Below are 21,915 nucleotides of genomic sequence, written 5' to 3' on the forward strand. Positions count from 1 at the left end.
CAGTTCAATTTTTGTCTGCACACTTCAGTTTATATTTTATGATCTCTTTATTCTGTATTTGATGAGGGTCTATCTGTGTTCTGCTTGTGTGACTGAGGCTTTAGGTATTCTGCTAGCATGTAGTTTCTGTGTAGTGATTTACAACAACCTGGCTTTAATCTGTTTTTCTAATCGGAGCTGTAATGGTGTTTAGGGTCTGATGTAATATTTGCAGTATGGCTTTTTCATAGGATGAGTGCTGGCAATTATGATATGACAGGCTTACTATATTGGAATTGTAGTTCAGTTTATTCCTGAATTTCTGTGGGCCAAGTCCACACCCAGTGCACTTTACCATAGGCCTAATACCTTATGGGATCCAGTAAACCACGTTGATTACTATGAGAAAGGTAGATTATTAAGTCTATTAAACTATTATTATTGAAAGTGTATGCCTATATAATATATATGTTGCAAGTGAAATTTTTACTTCAGAAGATTGTACTTTGTTTATGGAAAATAGACATTCAATCTGCCTTTTTAGGTTGGGAAAGTTAATACATTTTAAAATGGAAAAAAATGCATCTTTTTTAATTATGTGGGGAGGCGAGGGAAGGGGGAATGAAAGGCTGTAAGGTTTGTGTAGGGCATCTAATACCCTTGTATCAGCCCTAAGAGCGAGTGTGTCACACACACAGACTCCCACCATTCACCAACCTCTCCCACCCCCAGGGGGCAGATCCTGGAGATGGGTGGGAGGCAGGCAATAGGGAATGGAGGAGTCCTATTTCTACACCCAGGAGCCCATTAAACATTTCTCTAGCATCCCCTAGTGCAGACGCCAAAGATTGAGAATAAAAAAATAACAGGCCCAAAAACAGTGGTTAGAGCAGTGAGCTGCAAATAAGGGAAGCCAGGGTTCAAATGCTATTGCCATGCCTTGTGACCTTGTCACCCTCCATTGCCTTCCCACTGCCCTGGCTCTCGGTGATTTCACCTGCACCGAGCCATGGGCTGTGCCTCTGCTGCCCTGCAGCCCGCTTCTTCCTCTCCGCCGCTCTCCTGGCTGCCCTCCCCCCTGGCTTCCTTTCTCCCTCATGTCAAGCACCCGGGCTGGATTCTCCTCACCCTGGCTCACTCTCTCCACCTCTGGGCTTTACCCTCTTCCTTTCCGGGAAGCCTTTAGCCCAGCCCCCCCTCTTCTCGGCACCTCCCCGGGGCGTCGCTGCTCGGGTTGTTCCCTTCCCGTCTTGTTTTGTTTTGGTTCGGAGCCGCCCGCTGCAATTCTTCTCCGCCTGCAGGGGGCGCTCGCCGGCTTCGCAGCCGGGCTCCTCTCCCCTCCTCCGGCTGACCTCCCCCTCCCTCCCTCCCTCCTCCCAGCGCTCCTCTCTCTCTCTGCAGCTCGGCTCCAGCCCCAGCCCGCGCTGCCACTGCTGAGCGGCTCTGCCGGCTGCAAACCTCCCCGCGCGCGCCTCTTCCAGCCGCCGCCTGCTCCCGGGACCCGGAGGAGTAAGTAGCGGAAATGTTTTATTTTAGCCCCCGGCCGTGGCGGCATTGCCGGGTAACTTGACTTCTCTGGCTCGCTGGCTGCCTGTACTGGTGTCGCTCTGTTGTAAACCCTCCTGCCGTGCCGCCGGCTCCCAGAAAACGTTACCGCCTCGGATGAACTTTTGCATTAAAGCTGAAATCCCGTGAGTGCGTGCTCCCGCGTCGGCGGTCGGTTACGGGTACGGATGGGGGAGGCACCCGCCGTGGTGGCACTGTTTGAAGGGGGGTTGCCCTGGTTGCAGGCGGCTTAGCCGCGCCAGCAGATGTGCCCAGCGCTGTACCGCGTCCCTGCTCCCTAGAGCTTACAGTCTGTTCTCGTGCAGAATCGGGCATTTTCATTGACTGGGGGGAAAACTGGGGCACGGGTTACGGCTGACAAGCCGCCCCAGGAAGGGCCGGTGCCTGAATCTTAACCCCTGGCTCTCCCGCTCGTGCCTTCACTGCTGTCAACCATTCTCCATTGTAAGAGAAGCTCCCCGATCCTCTCTGGCCTGGCTTGAATAGATCGTAAGCTCTACGGAGCAGGGGCTGCAGCGCTGTTGGCCTGATAAGCACTGGCAGGGGGGGGGGGGGGGTGTCTCACCCAGTCCGCAGTCCCGAGGCTCGTAAAACTTGCGGATCCAGCCCCAAACTGAAAAGAAAGTCTTCCTACGGATGGCTCTGCACGCCCTGCCTTACTTGTTTTGAGAAGTAAATTATCCCGAGGGGGGGGCTTAGCCGGCGCTTTCACGTGCGCTGCTCGCACCGGTCCCTGGCGATTTTATGTAATTGTTGCTTTTTCTTATTCCCCCCCCCCCCTTTCCCTGCGCGTGGTGGTTGCAAGACGATTGCCAGCCTGGGGCGCGCGTGGAGCTCTGCCGCTGTGGGTTTTGCACGCTGCGGCTGCAGGACCGCGAGTCTCCCTGCATGTATCACGAGCATCTTCTTCGCTTGTTTCTTGTTGTTTGCTCGTTCTGCCCTTTTTTTTTTTTTGTAACCACCCTGGACATAACGAAAAGGAGTTTACTCAATAGTGGGGGGTGCCCGAGCCAGGCTGGCACCTAGGATTTTATGCATTATTTTGGCAACGCTTGCACAGTTCCAGGCTGGTCAAGTCGCCCGAATCTGAAACGGAGTCCTGAGTTTGGCTGCCCTCCACCCCCCCCCTCTGCGCCTTCGCTGGGCTCAGTTCGTTTTGCAAATTCTCAGATGCATCCTGCCTGGCTCTCGTGAGCAGATAAGTCCAAGTTGCTTCTTTTTTTTTTTTGGCAGTATATTTTGTCCTTGTAATATCCTCAGAAAGCGCATGCAGCGATATGCTATATATATATATTTTTTACCTAGTTTAATGATGATTATTAGTTTGCATAGGTTTTAAGTTCACACAGAGGTGATGGTGATCACACCTCTAACCTGTCATAGGGGGCTGTAAAATCTCCCCTGGCACACACAGAAGGAAGCTGGGCAGATTGCTCTCTGAACAATGTACTGGTAAATCTCTTTCCCCCCTGCTCGCTGGATGAAATATATCCTAAGCCGGGAATTCTGAATAATTTAGCTCGTCCTGGGTGGGAACGTTTTGCTCCTTCAGACTGCTTGGAAAGGGTTACCGGCTTCTGCTGATCACCGTCTAGCTTTGTCCCGAGGGCTTTTATCTGGGAATTTCCCACTAGTGCTTCAATCCAATAATTGTAATCCGGTAATTATCACATGGGTTAAACCATTTTACAGGTTTATCCGTTGCAGTTTAGGCCTAAGACTCACCTGGAGAAGAAGAGGGGATTGAGGTCTGTGGGTAATTTACATTTCTTAGTGAATGTCAGAGGATAAAGATTGAACTCTTCAGCTGTAATAAATATATTTATTTATGTATTTATTTATGAATGATTCTTATATACCGAATTTCTTGTATAATATACAAATCATATCGGTTTACAATATATAGAGTAACAATATATATAGTAACTATATAGTAAATATATATAGAACAATATATAGAGTAACTCACTTCTCCGTGTGTGCTGTTACTTGTGAGGTGGTTGTGATCTAGATAATTCAACTGGTAGGTTGTTTTTTTGATGGGGTAATATTAGGATTTAAGTGTCTTTTTTTTTTTTTTTTTTTAATTTTAAATCTCATCTGCTGATGTCACTCCGGTCTTTAATGAATCCAAGTTAAAACTGGCAGCTAAAAAGTAAGAAACGGGCCAGCTGACGTTCTGAGAGCCAGTGCTGCTGCCTCAGAGAGAGAGAGGGAGTGTGTGTGTCAGACCCACCTCGTGCATCTCTAAAATACCTCCCCGTGTGTGTGTGAGGTCTCCGTGGCATTCGTCTCTGGCCCATTGATTGTCTGAGCATCTCTGCGGTGAGTTTTTTGGACCGTACTTGGGGGCGAGCCGTCTGCTCCTAGCGATTGGATTCAGAAAATCAAACCAATCCCAGCCCTCCCCTGGCTCAGCGTTGGCGCTGCCATGGCGAATCCCCCCCTGGGTCTTCGCCTGGCTCTGGGGATGATATGAAGGGCCATTGCTCTTTGGTGACCTCCCCAGCCGGATTTGGGGCGGGAGGCCCCCTCCTGTCTGGGCTGAAGCAAGTAGCTCGCCCGCAGAGGCTCGGTTCCGATTGAGCTGCAGGTCCCAATGGAGCGGTAACTGCCTGCCGATCAACGTGGCGCGTGTGGATCGGCGTCCTGCTTTCGGCCCCTCCTCCAAACGGCGCTCTGCTGCGTTCTTCTCATTTTTTGCCCTCGAGAAAGCCACGCGCCAACGCTGGATGCCCAGCCGCCGGGGTCTGGAGGCTGCTCCGTGGGACGCCGCCGGAACGACGCTGCGTGGTACCGGAGGACGGGGGGTAGCACGCTTTACCTGACCGGAGACGGAGTCCGCGGGAGAATCGCTGTCACGAGTTAGGAGCAGGGAAGGTTTTCGCGGTTTTTTTTTTTCCGTCGCCTGAACCGTTCCGCCTGCGCTGTGTGAGCTTGGTTGGCCGCGTCCGAAGCGTTTTCTGTTGGTTCCGGCCCAGAGGCCAGCGTCTCTTCCTGTCCTCCTGGGAGAGGACTGGACCTGTTCGCTGCGATTAAGGACGCTTTGTCCGTCCTTAATCGCAGCTCTCTACTCGGCCTTTACTTCTATTTTTAGGGGGACGGTTCCCAATCGGTTTTCCATCAAGGACCTAATTTTTTGCATCTGACTAAATTTCTGGGACGCTTAGATTTCTGCATGGCCCATTAGGCGCTTACCGGCGGCGGCAGCTCTCTCCCTGACGCGTCAGTCCATCTGGGGTCCCTTCTCCCCCCCAGAAGTGTGCTGGGCTCTCGCTTTGGGAACTGCGGTCCCGGGGGATAGATCCTCCCTTGACCCCTACAATTAAACTTTCCTGTCTTACAGAGTCGTTTACCGAGCCGCGATAATTTTATGGCAGACAGGGCAAAATATCTCGGTGGGGGGGGGGGGTGGTGGTTTCCAGCGACATTTTGCCCCTCCCGTGAGAAAATATCGCCGCGGTGGCGTCCCCGTGAGGTCACGGAAAAATGCTGTGAGGAAAAAATTCATGGGGCAGGGAAGAGCAATGTGCTACGTCGACCCCCGTCCTCCCGGGTCTGCCATTGTCTTAAAGGGCCCCGTGACCCAGGACGCCTCCCCACCTGACTGTAAAATATCCTCCTGAGGGTCAGGATAGACCCCCCCACTGGATTCCTCCCGTACCCCGGTCCTAGACTGGTCAACGCCATCTTTCCACACGCCGCCAGCTGGCCTTTTGGCATCGAGCAGCCCAGGTTGCTCTGGGCTGCCACTGGACTGCCAGGGAGTCTTTTTAAGGTACTGGGGAGTCTGGGGGGGCAGGAGTGGGGCTACTAGGCTACCATGGATTCCTTTTCTGAGAAGGGGGTGGGTGGGGGGTGTTCGGCCACTAGACTAAGAAGAACATAAGAAATTGCCATGCTGGGTCAGACCAAGGGTCCATCAAGCCCAGCATCCTGTTTCCAGCAGTGGCCAAACCTGGCATTACCTGGGATAATTTTTTTATCGTTGGGGGGGGGGGGGTGCCATTCTGAAGGGGCTGCCATGTGACACTGACAGCTTTTTTTTCACTTTTATGCTGCTTTAACAGGTGGCTGGGGTGGGGGTCTGTCTAGGTCCCCTGGAGGGGGTTACATTGTTGTTGGGGGGGGGGGGAGGGGGATTGATTTTGGGTCACCTGGTCCTTTAAGGATCACCGCAAGGAGCATCGGGACACGCTGTTTAGCGTCCAGATGCTCCTTCTGCAATATCGTGGCTTGCCAGATTTTTGGCAAGCTGCATTATTTTATTTGCGTGGGATTTCCATGCATTAGCTGCTTTGCATGGATTTGCAAAATGTTTAATGCATGCAAATCACATGGAAAGCAGCTAATTGTAATAGGGGGTGTGTTTTGGGCCAAGGTATCGCACAGTATTGTGAATAGCATGTGGTATCACTGCGGTGTGTCTAGATCATGCAATAAACACGGTTTCTCACGTGTTGCAGCCTTATTGCAGTTTAGGTAAACGAGCGCCTTAGTTTGCAATGACGCTTGCTTGCTTTGGATCCCCCTCGGAGACTGGCCGACATGAGAAAAGCCTCTCTTAGGTGCCTTACAGCCCGCTGAGGTTTCATCACGTACTCTCTTAACATGAGACGGTTCAATATTGTTTGGGATTAGCCGTGACCTGTACGCACGTCCGGGATGTAGATGGTAGCTACGTGGTTTTTTTTTTTTTCTTTTCTGAGGTGGATAATCCCCGGCCTTTATGTCCCGTTTCCCGTGTTTCTGGTTTTTTTCCCCCCTCTGTCACCAGTCAGGTTTCCACGGGAAGGTCTGACAGTCGTGGTGTTGCACGCAGAAGAAATGTTCAAATGGGAACTCTGAATGTGGTCCAGACATTTTATTTTGGAAGTGGTCTCCTGGGAATTCGCAAACCTAAAATATTTTACCGATGAGCAAATTGGGTCCGTGTGCTGCAGCCTACATCGCATGACAGAGGAAACTGGAGTGAAAGTGTAAAACAAACAAACCCCAGAGAAGCTTAGGATGCTGTGGCACGTGGGCACGTGGCAGGTAGTGCCAGCTTCAGGGTGGGTGCTCTGCATTTGGGGCCCCTGCAGCCAGTTCCAAAAGCTGCGGCTGGAAACCGGATGTAGGATGTCGGCGGACGGTCCTTCGGTTGCACAGCGACACCTGGGAACGTAGGTGTGAGACCCTTCTCCCACCAGACGGGGGCTTTCGCTGAACTAAATGCAATTTCAGGATTAAAGCAGGGATTGCTGTTCTCTGCGCCAGAAGCTACTTTCCTGGGTTGTCCTGTTTTTCCCTCCTTAGTTTTCCAGCTGCAGCACGTTCTGCTTGCTGTCTTTACAGGGCCATGAGGTTTTGAGCAGGGGTAGGAGAAATAGATTGCCTGCTCCTGTTTGTTTCTGGGAAGCCACTTGGAGCCGGAGGGTGGTTTAGAAGGTCAGGGGGTGATTTACTCCGGTGCTGGCTTTCAGGAGGCCGGGCTGCGTAGGTTTTGATCCTTCCGCAATACTCTAAAGCGGATGTTCGGGGGCACTTAAGGGCCAGGGTCTGCCTTCCCCTTTAGGTTATCTCTGCCGACCTGGGGGGGCCACTGCAGGTTGACGTGAATACACGTGAGCCATTCCTGGCTCGACTCTCCCTAGTGGCCCGATTTTTTTTTTATTTTATTTTTTTATTAAATCTTTTGATACTGTTTGGATGCAAATATTCAATTCAAACTTGTATTTTTGAAGAGTCACGTGGTCTCTCGGGTCAGCCAAACATTTGCATATTTCTAAACCAAGTTTAGCAAACCTTCGGTCAGAGTGTGGGGGGGGGGGAGAGAGGACGTTCAGCCTGAACTGAATGCAACTCTGATTATTCAAATAAAATTTGTACAGCTGGAGCAGATCAGATAGAAGAGGTCATATGGCAATTAAGTAAGATTATTTTTATTTATTTATTTTTTTAAGCATGGTCAGGCCACAGTGCCCTTGTTCTGGTGTGGGCTTCTCGTATTTGCTTTTGCAAACTCAGAATTATGAGCGGCAAGGCTGATGCACGAGGGTATTAGGTGTCCTGGACAAACATTACAGTCTGGTGCCACCGACTCTCAGCTCATCCGACACACAATTGAAAATCATGCATTTATAGTTAACTGATTTTATATGAAAAAGGAGTCAAGTACAGTCTTCTGAAGTAAAAGTATCACTTTTATAACAATACAGTAAACCTGCCATACTGAAATGGCACTAACTGCCAGCACTCAATCAGCAACAGCCCAACCTATTAAAAAAAGCAAAAGTACAAATATTACACCAGGCCCTAAAACATCAATACACCTCCTATCAGGAAAACAGAACAAGCCAGGCTGCTGTAGATCCCTACACAGAAACGACACGCAAGCAGTATTATACCTCACCTCAGTCACACATGCAGACCCTCACCGAATGCAGAATAAAGAGACCATACAGTGCAAATAGAAATGTGCAGATCAGGAAACTGCAAAAAGCCAGATTCTGCATGCAGTGTTAACAGTGGAAATAGGGCAACATCACCGTTCCTCATAAAACAATAACATCAAGAATCATAAAACCTCAATCATAATGGTAAAAGCTTACCGATAAAAAAGAATAATATTTCCAAAACAGCTGACACACAGAATAGCATTCGGTAATTAAAAATGTTCAAACGCCAATAAAATATTACAAAACAGTAGATTCCTCAGTGATTAAAACCGTTATCCCCTTCCTACCCGGGAGCCTTTGATTTTCAGTCACCCAGAGATTGTTGTGTATTAGTGGGGGGGAGGAGGGGTGGGCTCTGTGGATTTCTAGCTTGAAATCCTTAGGTTTTGTAACTGCTGTCAGAAGGACTGAGGCTGAGCTTTTAGGCTTAGCCAGAAGCACTGAATATGACATAGTTACAGCATGCTAGGAATTACATATTTCTGTAATCTTTAGTAGCACTAGCCAAGCTTAACCCTGTGTGGAGGAATTTAGAGTTGTTTACTGCAAAACGCTAACTGTTAACTTCTTAGGAAAAACGTAAGCTGATGCATAGGTACTAGTTACACGAATTAGGAATACATTCTTGGAATTCAAGGCATATTGACAAAGTGTCATTAATGTTCACGTCCGGTGGGATATGCTGGCCATTGATTTGTCCCTAGCTTTGTTATCGGTGTCTTAAGATCATTGGTAAGCTGTGAATTGTTGTTGCACCACTGGGAGCTCCCATATTCTGGGTTGCTTTCTGTGACCTGTTATCTCTCTCTGTGCACGATCAGATAAATCATAAGGAAGAGAGCTAATTCCATTCTGTTTCTTTAGTGATTTACAAACTTTTCTTTAAAGCTTTTAAATTGGTATAGACAAGTGTACAAAGCCAGGCCAGGGGGCCTCCTGCGCAAGTCCTATCTATGGGATTTTCCACAGCGCGCACAGATTTTCTCCTCTCTCATACACACACACACACACACACACACACACGCCCTCTCTCATAGGTACACATACACACACGCCCTCTCTCATAGGTGCGCACTCTGTCCTTCTCACTCGCTCATTCTTGCTTACTCTCCCTTGCACGCGTTAACCCTCCTTCACATTCACACACATGCGCGCGCTCTCTCTCTCACACGCACACGTTCTCTCACTCCATCGCGCACACTGTCCTTCACCACATGCCCTCTCGCTCATACACGCCCCTCTCGCTCACACGCACATTCTGCTTACTCTCCATCGCACGCGTACACCCTCCTTCACATTCACACACATGCACCACTCTCTCTCTCACACACACCCTCTCCCTCGCACGCGTACACCCTCCTTCACATTCACACACATGCGCTCTCTCTCACCAACACCCTCTCCCTCGCATGCATTGACCCTCCTTCACATTCACAACATGCCACTCTCTCTCACACGCACACTCTATTTCCCTTTAGACCCCAGCTGGCGGGAGCAGCAGCTTCCTCCTTCAGCCCACGGACCAGGATTTCTCTTTCATCGGGCCAAGCAGGCCGAAGCCTCCCGTTTCTTCTCTTTTTTTTTTTTTGTTTGTGGCCTGACTCTGCTCCGCCTGCTTCTCCTTTCTTCGGCCGCACGGCTCTGCCTACTGCTCTTGCTGGCAATCTCATCTCCTCCCTCCTGCCTGGCGGGGCCCGTGTGCCAGCGCGTCCTCTTCCAGGACCACGCTGGCAAGGAGAAGAAGATGCAATTGGCGGGGCCGCCCCCAAGACTGTGACTCTTTAGGCGGCCGCCTGGTGCTACCGAAACGTAGCAAGAAGAGCTCACGTACAAATCATAGCGCCGCTGAGCACCGGCACTAGATCCCTTCCAGACCCTTGCATGGCGGTTGGACCTGGCGCATCGTGCTTTGCTGGACAGTGGCCCCCACACGTTTGTAGGGTGACGGGTGCTACTCCCTCCTCCTCCAGGGATATGAAGGAAATCTAGATTTCACTCAATTTTGGGACATCCTTTTAAGACTCTGCGCACAGGCCAAGTAGGAAAAAATGCAACTTTTTTTTTTTTTTAGACTGCAGATAAAAGCACATCAGACTTGCATCGCCTCTGCTTAATGCACTTCAGTGGCCACCCAGATAAGTTTAGCCAAATGTAAAAAAAAAAAAAAAAATAAATTCCAAATTGCATAAGTTTCAAGTCTAGAAGTGTGGTGAGATCTCGTGCCTCCAGGAGAAAAACTTACTGTGAAGCAGTAATGAGTCAGCGTGCGTCTGTGGCAGCAGGCAAGCTTTCTTTGCTTGGGGAAACTGGGATAGGAAAGCAATAAACGTTATATATATATATACAGGTACACGCCCTGTACAGATGATGGTGCTGGAAAATATCCAGCAGAACCGGCAGGGAGAAAGATGGAGACTGGACTCAGTAGTACAGGGTGCGCCCTACCGAGAAGTTCCTGCAGACCCACCCCTTCCCCTACGGTGACTGATGAGAGACAGCGGGGAAACGTCAACCCCTTGCTGTCTGGTCTGGAGGACGACCGTCTGCTAACACCTGAAATGTACACAGCTCATTGGTGCACGATGCAAAGTACAAAACAGATGCATGGAGCAGTATTGCTCAGCACATTAACGGTGCTGTTTAGGATATGCAGAGCCATCGTTTGCCTGCCACGGGGCTTAAGGAGACTGTAAGAACATAAGAAAATGCCATACTGGGTCAGACCAAGGATCCATCAAGCCCAGCATCCTGTTTCCAGCAGTGGCCAATCCAGATACTACTGAGCTACCTGACTTGGATTTAGACATAGCCAACACAGGCAATGGCCTGGGGCGCCAAATATTTGCTGACAGAGCTTCAAAGGGGCACCGCAGTGGCACTTCGTCTATGGTCCCCAAATCCTTAAACCCGGCCCTGTGAGCTGCACTGGCGGTCCTGGGATTGGGCATGCGAAAGCAGGTCTGAGGGTGCCGAATCGTCACCGAGTGGTGCCTAGATCCCCCGTCACTCCCCCCTCTTCAGTCATCTTCTCTCACCTTCCGTTTCTCCCACCCTATCTTCCTCAGCCCTATCCTCTTTAAACCACCCATGTCAGACGCTAGCCCTTCTGTGTATCTCCCCCCCCCCCTGTAATTCCATCTCCCATTCCCAGTTCCCTGTATTTCTCTCTCCCTCCAACTCTTCTACCCTCCTACCCTGTGCTCCTTCCTCTTATCAAAACTGGTCTTGATGATCTGCAGCCTTGTGGGGCTTCTCTCCTTGGCTGGTGCCATTGCCTCCTCAGCTGGAGGGCTTTGGGGAGCCCCCACTGGCTGCAGTGCTGCTGCCGCTCCTCCTGTTTTGCTGCTGGGGGGGGGGTGTCCCAGGTCCCCTGCTAGCAGTGGCTGCTGCTTCCTTCTACAGCGGGAGCCCGCAGGGCGGCAGCAGCTTCTCCTGGCAGGCCCTGATAAGCCCTACTGCCTTGTTCCACTAGCCCACGGGAAAGGGGGCCAACTCTGGGCCTCAACAGCTACAGGCAGGCCTGGTTTTCAGGGTGTCCGCAATGAAATATGCATGAGATAAATTTGCATGCAAGTGCCTTTTTTTATGCAAATACTGAATGCATATTCATTATGAATATGCAGGCAGACCAGGTCTGCTTGTGGGGTTTTGAAGGTCACAGTTGGCCCACTCCTGCACTAGCCCCTTTTGCCGTTTTCATCCAGCTTTGATGGGTGGGACCTGGAAATGCCGCTGACCCCATGCAGTTACTTTAACTGACCTGCAGCCGCAACGCCTCCATGTGTGTTGGTGTGTGTTGAGAGTGGGAGCTGATTGCCCGCTCTTTGTGACGGCTCCAGTATGTCGGTGCTGGGCGAGCAGTCTTCGGCACAGGAACGTAAGATACGCCACGCTGGGTCAGACCAAGGTCCGTCGAGCTGGCAGCGGCCAGGTCCGGGTCACAGGTACCTAGCAGGTCTATTTCTTGTTAGTCCCCGGGATAGCAATAGCTTTCCCTACTCTGCCTGGCTGATAATGTTTTATGGATTTTTCTTCCAGGAACCTTTTTCAAACGCCACTGTGCTAATCGCTCTGACTACGTCTTCTGGCAACAGATTCCAGAGTGAAAAAGTACTTTCTACGATTTTTTTTTTTAAGTCTGCTGGTTGTTAGTTTTCAAGGCGGGTCCTTTTCTTTTAATATTATTTGAAAAAACTGTCCTTTATTTACCAGTTCCACCCCAGTCATGACTTTATAAATGTCTATCACGTTTGTTTATTTTCTATAAACCCTACCAAAGTTTGAGGTGGGGAATATATAAACGTACACAAAATAATACAGTACATTATAATGTCCGATCTGTGCTGTTAGAAGAAGAGACGTTTTCATAAGCTCTTGAATAAGCAAAGCCACTGATCATTTGTAGATGGAAAAGTTGCAGCGAAAAGGAACATTTAAAATTCCTTTGGGTCTTCCAGAATACGACTTGACATGGCCAGGAGTCTTGCTAAGGAGAAAGCTCTTTCACGTGTTGTGGGGAGACGGGTGGTTTGGGGAGATGGACTGTCGAGGAAGATCGGAGCGTTCTCGGGGGGGGTGTCCAGTCGGAAGGCGGCACTTGGCCATGGAGAATTGATACACTTTAAGAGAGTGTGTCTTATCACTGCTGTTTGGCTTTGCATTCGCCCGTAAACTGGGAGCCGGTGCAGTGACTGTAAAACTGGAGACATCTCTTCACGAATGTTTAGTACTGGTGAGCAGATTGGCGGCAGCACTTTCAATACTTTTGTTAGCGATCGGATTGTACTTGGCGGAAGGGCCCTTGCATGTAAGGCTTTGCGGTAATCCAGGGAAGTGAACACCATTGATTGTAGAAACGGTCCTGAAACCCTGGCGCGTCAAGAAGGGTTTAAAAGATGGCGAAGTAGATAAGTTTTTGCAAACAGGTGTTGCTCTACTGTTCAGACTTGTTTGCGTTGATAAGGATGGGTCAGTCCTAACTCCAAGACTCCGTGGTCATCAAAGACAAAAAGTCCATTGTGGTGGATATATTGATCAGTGAGCTAGAATCATAATGGTTTTTTATTATTTTTAGATTTAATGATAATTTGTTATGTAACAAGCATGGTCCCTCCCAGGTGTTTCTAACTTGTGTACCCTCTCATCACAGGGCAGCCGTTCCCTCCCCGTTATCATTCTTCTTGCCCATCTGTGCACTTTTTCTGGTTCTTCTGTGTCTTTTTATTGAGGTGGGGGCGACCTGAACTGCACGCAGTACTGAAGTTGCAGTCACACCATGGGATCGATACTGAGGCAATGTGATCTTTTCCGTTTTATTCTCCATTCCTATTCAGATCCTTCCTAGCATTGCATTTGCTTTTCTGACAGCCGCTGAGCTGAGGATGTCAACGTATTGTTTACTAGGGTTGTGCAGGTAAAAAAAACATACACAGGTTTTTAAATTCATTTTTGGGATTTTGGTATCGTTTCGTTCCATTCTTAATTTCGTTTCTGTAGTTTGCATAAATAGAATGGAAGTAGCCCTCTGCTACTTTTTGTCCTATTTTTCAGCTATTGTAGAGTTTTTTGCATTTTTGGACACCTCCCTTGGTTTTGCCCCCCACATTTTCATGGGATGGGTTTCAGGGATATAAATCCCCCCCCAGGATGTGCAAGGGGTCTTCCTGCTTCCCAGGGCGGGACTGATCAGATAGGGAGTCTGGAGTGGTCTCTTCCATCCTGGGATTGATCAAGGAGGGTCTTTCTGCTCTCCAGTGGTGTTGGAGGCTGGTGAGGATTTGAGACGTGTTGGAGATAATGTTTCACTAGTGTCCGCTGGGAGGGCTAGTTCCCCCCTCCCTGGCAGTGCTGGATTTTTACTCGGGGTGTTTTGCTTGTGACCAGGAATTCAGCAAGGCAGGTTGCCTGCTTTTGCCTTGCAACAAGAAGTAATGGGCCAAGGCTGCTGGTTTTTTTGTGAGAAGTTTGGAAGGAATTTTTGAGATCTTTTTTTTTCTTCAATAAGGTCAGTTTCCCCCTTCCTGGGGAGGTCCTAATACAAAGGGAGAAGCTTTCTAAAATCTCACGTTCTGCCCGCTCCAGGAAATATTCGCCTTTTCAGGCGTGTTTTGTTTTTTTTTAATTTGAAATATTTGGAGCTTTCGGAAAGATTTACTATAATGGAATCAACAATATATATTAATAATTTATTCTTCTTTCATGCCTCACCATGTGCTCAAGGCCTGTGCAAGCATATCAAAATAATCCGTAAAGCAACAAAAGTCTTCCTCTAGTGCTGGGCCCGGGAATCCTGGCTGCATGCAGAGAACGGCAGACGTGCGCTGCGCTCGGCAGAGCTGATGGAGCCTTCATTAATTGCAGTGCATCTGTAAAAAGTGTGGCTGATTATCTGCAGAGACGGGCACTTGACCTCCTATGAGCCTCTCATTGCAAGAGTATTCTTGTGGGAAAACCGCCTCAAATTTAGTCTTATTTTGTTTAAATAAAACCCATTGAGCGCGAGCACCAGGGAGTATTTAAGATGGCTGAAGTGCCCGAGATGCCCACGTCCTGTTTTCGCCACCTGCAGTGCAAGCGGCAGGCAGACGGTTTCACTATTAACTGTGGGTATAACTGTTTGTTTCGACTACTTTATAGATTGTGCTCCGTCACGACAGGAATCCGAATGGTGGAAAATCAAATGCGGTGCAACAGATAAAGAAATAGTTGGGGTCCACGTTTGCAGGGGGGAGAAGACCGTGTCGGGAGCGGGAAAAATGGCCACAACTTTTTTTTTTTTTTGGTTAAAATAAGGGGACGCAAAGTTATTTATTAAACTATTTGTATTTATAAGCTGCCCATACCTAGAGCCCTGGGCAGTTTACGTTCTAAAAGAAGATACCCGATATTGAAACTATGCCAGACTAAAATACAACATCATAAATCGGAGTACGGTGACGCGGAGATTGGTGACGTGTCGGCCCCCCGTTTCTGCCTCCCTGCTGCGCGCTGCTGCGGGCCTTGTCCGGTGTGTGAGACCTGCTCCCCCATCCCGTGAGAGAGGGTCCCACGCTGGCACTGGTGCGTCAGCCGAAAGGTGGCCCCCAGCCTTGAATGGTGAAAGCCCGTTCTGTGTTTGTTCGTTTCGGGGCCCCTGTAGGCCCTCCTGCCTCCTTCGCACCAGGAGTTTGGGGGCCTTCTAGAAGATCCTGCTCCAGTGGTGTGTGCGCCCGGCCGCGGCCCCGCCAGGCAGCGTTTTCAGTGGCAGGGCTGGCACTTTGGAATTCGCGCCCTGCTTATTTTGTGCACTATTGAATGTTTCTAAAAACATCTTAAGGCCTACTCTCTTATTTTTTCAAGCGGGGCCTTTGAACCGTCGGGTTAGACGCTCACGCGTGATGAAGGATTGATCGTTACGGGTGTTGTTTATATGCGTTTGTTGTTGTGTTGAGAATTATGGCGCTTTTTTTTTTTTTTTGCACTCTGCCACGGAAAGAGGGGGAAATGCATTAAAAAAAAAAAAAAAAATCCATGTGCACCGGCGCAGTATCCGTCGGAGGGGAGAGTGACTCCCCCAGCTGCACCTCCTCCCCAAGACGCCAATGGCTACTCTCGCAACCTCCACTCTTTCTCCCTGGAGACCTGACCTCTGCTTGGCTTCTGAAATGGTATGGGAGCCCGAGTTTATTCAGAATCCTTTCAGAGGAGTTCCTCGCCCTTTTGTGAGCGACGCTCGGCTCCTTCAGCATGTAATCCAGTACATTTTTTTTGTATTTTTAGGTAGCAGTTTTCATCCAAGTGGTATTGTGGTTTGCTTTGTAATTACGGTACAGTAGGAACATCAGAGCACGCCAACGTACGTTTCTTGCTGTGGGAAAGCTGACTGTTTTGTTTTCAGCAGTCTTTTGAGGTCCATTTGTACCACATGCAGTTAGAACAGTCTTGCAGCATCTTCTGAAACGTTCAGAGAGCAGTTTTCAAAAGCCACTCCTCCGGGTGAAAGGGCTGTCTGGAGCGGGTGCAAGTAGGTGGAGGCTTGCCCGGGAGTGGGGTTTAGGCTGGGGGGAGGTGCTGCTGCTTTCTCCCGGAGAAGCAACGTCTGCGGAGAGAGCAGAGGACGGATTTCTGCGCGGTCGTCTTCTTCGGGCAGTTCACGTGTACTTTTAGCTTTCGAAAACTCCAGGGCTCAAGGTATCCACGGAATTTGCACCTGCCTGCACAGTTTTAGAAATTGCTCCCTAAAAATGTTATGCAGTGTGCAGTCCCAAAGACCACCTTTTATAGACAGAGGCAACCAGCCCATCCCGTCCCGCCGTATCTCCCATTCTAGGTGGGTAAAAAATCCATACATTCAGGCCGATACTGTAAAGTGCGCTCGGCTGAGTGCACTGTTTTACCCCGGTTGGACGCGCGTTTGACACGTGTCCACTACCCCTTATACAGTAAGGGGTTTAGCTCGTCGAAAACACTCATCCAACCCCCCCCCCCCCCCCCCCCCGAAACTAATAGCGCTCATCACATGCAAATGTATGTTGATAAGGCTATTAGTTATGCACCCTGGATACTGAAAAAAAAAGTGCGGCCCATCCGCACACTTGACACTCAGAAATTAATGCCTGAGCAGCCCGAAAAAGTGTACAGAAAAGCAGGAAATACTGCTTTTCTGTACATCCTCCGACTTAATATCCTAGCGATATTAAGTCAGAGGAACCAAAAATGTTTAAAAAAAATAAAAAATTGTGCTGGCCGGTCGGGTTAGGGAGAAGCGGACGCTCCATTTTACCAGCGTCCGTTTTCCTAACCCATGGCTGTCGGCGGATTTGGAAAACCGACGCTCCTGAAATTGAGCGTCTGTTTCCTGAACCCGCTGACAGCCACCTCTCCTGGGTTTCTGCTGCTAAGGAGGCGCTAGGGGTGCGCTATTGTCCCCTAGCGCCTCCTTTTTGGTGGAACCCCTCATTTTTGAATACAGGATCAAGCGCCCAGGAGAGGTGGCTGGGCGCACGTTGAGAGAGCGGGCACTCGGCGCCGAACGGACCTGACAGTAATAAACACTGGGGCATTAAAAGTTAGACTCGTATTCTTCTGTTATCCCTTAATTAGTCATTTGTTGCTTACCCTTTTCACCTTTGGACTGGAAAACCATTAATCGGAGTCCTTATCTTTCCTGTTTGGCTGCTCTGAGAAGCAAACGTCAGAACCCAGCTTTAAGAAAGGTGTTCCAGATTCCTGTGCTACTAAGTTAGCCTCCCAGATAAGCAGATATTTGTGTTACTAGTTCCCTATCCCTATCAGCAGCCATGAGATGAAATTGCTCCACTTCCTCCTGGGGCATATGCAGGGTCCCAGACACTGAAGAAAATCCAGAGGATCCCCTTAACATTCATTCGCCATCGGAGAAATATAATTTTACACTTTCACTGGCAGCCTGTTTTTATCTATTAATGAGGTGAAAAACACACAGGATATACTAATTCTATTTCTCTAAGCACTACTCATACACAGAGAATCAGTTATACAGACAATTTTAAATACACCTATGTGTATGAACTTTATTGTATCTTCAAATAGAACATCCTATCTAAACAATTAAAAACTATCTAATCATGACACCCACTCACACATTCATACCACTTAAAAACCCATAGCACCTGCAAACATTGTGATCATCAATACACTTTACCAATTCAATACTCATATATAGAATACTATTGTTTTCACACTTCGTTTCAATATCTTATAACAGCTGATATCAATGAGCAATTACATATAAATTTCCACATGTAAACCAATCCGAAACCGTGTCCGGATATCTCAACTCAAGATTCTCTTCTAATATTCATCATGAAGGGCGATCATATTCCTCCCGGTCCGACAAAGATCTTTGTTTCACCTCGCACTTGGGGCTTCCTCAGGGACTCAATATCAAAAGGTGTCCAATCTCCACACCTGCAAATCTCGACTTTTAATCACGAACCACGTTTACTCCCAAACCTGCTTCTAATCATGAATCGCGTTTACTCCCAAAGATCGCTTTTAACCATATTCATCAATGATAATAGCTTATACTCCATGTTTTCAATCTGTTTAGAATCCAACCGGAACCGACAAACGACACATGTCAAAGAACGCATCTCCACCAATAAGTCCCAGTCTGTCGCTGAAACACTCCCTCCCACCTGCAGCCCCGCTTCTATGTCCACTGACTCATAGCGAGCCACAGAAAACTCCCGAGCAAAAAGCACTGCCTCGCATCTTTGACATGTGACGTTTGTCGATTCCGGTTGGATTATAAACAGATTGAAAACATGGAGTATAAGCTATTATCATTGATGAATATGGTTAAAAGCGATCTTTGGGAGTAAACGCGATTCATGATTAGAAGCAGGTTTGGGAGTAAACGTGGTTCGTGATTAAAAGTCGAGATTTGCAGGTGTGGAGATTGGACACCTTTTGATATTGAGTCCCTGAGGAAGCCCCCAAGTGCGAGGTGAAACAAAGATCTTTGTCGGACCGGGAGGAATATGATCGCCCTTCATGATGATTAGAAGAGAATCTTGAGTTGAGAATATCCGGACACGGTTTCGGATTGGTTTACATGTGGAAATTTATATGTAATTGCTCATTGATATCAGCTGTTATAAGATATTGAAACGAAGTGTGAAAACAATAGTATTCTATATATGAAATCAGTATTGAATTGGTAAAGTGATTGATGATCACAATGTTTGCAGGTGCTGTCTATGGGTTTTTAAGTGGTATGAATGTGTGTAGTGGGGTCATGATTAGATAGTTTTTAATTGTTAGATAGGATGTTCTATTTGAAGATACAATAAAGTTCATACACATAGTGTATTTAAAATTGTCTGTATAACTGATTCTCTGTGTATGAGTAGTGTTACGTATTAATGAGGCAGCTCCAGAATAAATTAATAATCCCTAGACTAGGCACCTGTCCTCAAGATATCGCAGAAGGCGCGTTTAAACACATTCTTTGTTCAATCTCTCATTTCCAAAATATACGTTCCTCTTTTCTAGATGTTATCGACTCCCCCACACCGTGGTTCCAGCCCTCTCACGGCTGCATCCTCTGCTTTTAACTTACAGCCTTCACATTCAGCGTTTCTTGTGCACAATGCAAGGACAAACATTGAGCAAACCTGCCAAAGTCCTATGAAAATGAAATATGGAAGCCTTTCGTTTAGCAGTCCCAGTGCCCTTTGCGCATGACCACGTGCCTGTCCTCCCGCGCTCCGTCCTTGCGGCTTAGGTTGAGAATTTTCTCCGTCCCAGGTGGAAAGGAAGATCTCTAAGGGATTCTCACGGTGCTGACTTGTCGTTTTTTTGTCCCTCAAAATCTGTGAGACTGGCAAACATCCCTGAGTCTATTTGACTTGGTTCTCTTGAAGGACTGTTTTTTGTTTATGCCGATGCTGTGGTCTGACGTCGTGTGCCAGTCTTGGATTTTTTACTTCCATGCAAGCCGGCCTTTTTGTGCCGGTCTGCCCTCCTCGTCTTAAAACATTTTTTTTTTAAAATAATAATCTGCCTTGGTCTCTGGCTACCTCTGGGAGCCAGACATAGTGCTCTCTGTGCTCTCCCGAGCTAAAAAAAAAGTCAACATTTTCTTCCCGCTAAGGCATTTGCAAGGATTTCTCTCACGCGTTTTAGAACATCTCCGGTTCTTGAGCCTTCTGGGATCTAAGCGATTCTGACATCTTTTTTCCTCTTGACCTCGACTCCCGAGTCAGGTGGATCCGTGAGCGGTTTCAATGTTTGTGTTTTTTTTTTGTGCTGTGGCGACATCGGGGCCACCTCACCCCTTCGAGAGTTAAACCTTGCGGAGCCCGTTCTTCAGTGCCGTCGAGTCGCCCTTGGCATCGGTGGTACCTCCCGTAGAAGTGATGTTATTGAACTTCCGCTCGCCTGACGACCCACTTAACGGAAGTTTCCTACCTTTCTCCCCGGCTTCTGAGGCGGGAGGATCCGTCATCGAGTGCTTCTCCCCTTTCACAGGATCTCCGAACCGCGTGCGCCATTGACTGGAGTTTTCCTTCAGGAGTTCTCTCTCTCTCTCTCTCGTACAGCTGCAAGCAAGATGGTGCAATCTTCCAGGGCCCTAGAGCCGGTTCCCTCTTTATAATCGACCGGCTTTCATGGCGGGGAGGACTCCAGATCCCAGGCTCATTTCAGTACAAGCTGCCGGCGCCGGACGCCTGCGAACCTTGTGCAGCGTCTGCCGAGATTCCGCCGGCAGGAGCTGCCGCTCGCCACCGCTAAAAAGCTGGCTTTACCCCTGTGCTGCTGCTGGCCATGGCTTTTTGTTCCCTCCACTAATTTACTGCAGGAGATCCAGGTTAAATGTAAAGAGTGTCAGAGAGAGTTTAGCGCTGCTCTATTACTTGCCCTCCCTGACACCCATCCCAGCTAAGTTTTTTATTTCACTTTTTTTTTTTATGCTTCACTTATATTTTCTTTCCTCTTCTCTCTCCCTCTTGGAAACTCTTAGCTACGCTGTTTATCACCTTATTGAAAGCCCCAGGCTCCTGCAAGTTCTGCAGCGTGGGGAGAGAAACTGCATAATTAGCCTGTTGCCCATAATTTGTAAACTGTTCAATCAATCAATGCCCCCACCTTCAAATTTAGTCATCGGAAAGAAGCTGCAAGGTACCTGCCTGCAGTCTCAGCTCTCTCTCCCCTTCCTGCGCCTCTCCCTCCCTCCCTAGCAGCCTGCAGGGACCAGGATGGGGGAGGCTGAGGCTGGAGCAGACAGGCAAGAAGAGGCTCTCTGTTGCCTAATCCAGCCTTTGCCCTCCTGTTGGTCCCACCTTCTCCCCCCCCCCCCACCTCCTCCTGTCCTGGAAGGGAGGGGTGAATTTGGAGTGATCAGAAAAGGCAGGCAGGCAGGATGTTTGATCCTTCAAAGATCTCTTAAATCAGACCAAAGCTTTTGATACAATTCCTTGGACGAACTGATGACGCTTTAGAAGAATTTCATCTTTATACAAAGGATCTTGCATCTGCATTTGTGGGGACCATACACCAGCTGCAGAGACCTGGATGCGTTTTGGGATTCTGTAGCTGGCAGAGAGGGCATTCATTTCAATTTGTTGATGGCTGCTGCTGCTGCTGCTGACAAGTTTCAAAACCCCTTTTTTTGTGTGTCTATTACCATGTGCCCAACATGTGCCAGTGCATCTTTCTGTCAGGCCGATACAGTACAGTGCTCTCCGGCGGAGCGCACTGTTAACCCGCAATTGGACGCGCATTTTCGATGCACTAGCTTTACCCCTTATTCAGTAAGGGGTAATAGCGTGTCGAAAACGCGCGTCCAAACCCCCCCCCCCCCGAACCTAATAGTGACCGCAACATGCAAATGCACGTGGATAGCCCTATTAGGTATTCCCGCTCGATTCAGTAAGTAAAATGTGCAGCCAAGATGCACATTTTACTTTCAGAAATTAGCGCCTACCCAAAGGTAGGCGCTAATTTCTCCGGGCACCAGGAAAGTGCACAGAAAAGCAGAAAAAACTGCTTTTCTGTGCACCCTCCGACTTAATATCATGGCGACATTAAGTCGGAGGTCCCGAAAGTTTAAAAAAAAAAAAAAAAGTGGAAAAAAAAAATTGAAATAGGCTCGCGGGTTGAAAACCGGACGCTCAATTTTGCCGGCGTCCGGTTTCAACGGACTGTCAACGGACTGTCAACGGACTCTAGAACCGACGCCTGCAAAATTGAGCGTCTGCTGTCAAACCCGCTGACAGCCGCCGCTCCTGTCTGAAAAGAGGCGCTAGGGACGCGCTAGTGTCCTTAGCGCCTCTTTTTACCGCCGGCCCTAATTTAAATAAATTAATTTACTGTATCGCGCGCACAGGAGAGTGGCCTGTGCGCGCCTGCTCTCCCGCCCGCGATTTTTACTGTATGGGCCCGTGTGTAAGTGACGGCATGATAA

General features: G+C 48.7%; 1 protein-coding gene across 3 annotated transcripts in view; it reads left to right on the plus strand.

Moving 5' to 3' along the window:
• The first annotated feature begins 1,327 nt into the window (after window positions 1-1,327).
• Window positions 1,328-21,915, plus strand: part of GDPD5 (glycerophosphodiester phosphodiesterase domain containing 5) — a 424,914-nt gene continuing 404,326 nt past the window's right edge. For 2 of the 3 annotated variants that reach the window (XM_029602143.1, XM_029602144.1), the window contains exon 1: window positions 1,333-1,488. The gene's annotated coding sequence lies outside the window, so the exon portion shown is untranslated. Of the gene's footprint in view, window positions 1,489-21,915 lie in introns of all 3 variants that reach the window. The other variant, XM_029602145.1, reaches the window with a different exon arrangement.

Source organism: Rhinatrema bivittatum, chromosome 5 (genome assembly GCF_901001135.1).
Source record: "Rhinatrema bivittatum chromosome 5, aRhiBiv1.1, whole genome shotgun sequence".
Lineage (NCBI taxonomy): Eukaryota > Metazoa > Chordata > Amphibia > Gymnophiona > Rhinatrematidae > Rhinatrema > Rhinatrema bivittatum.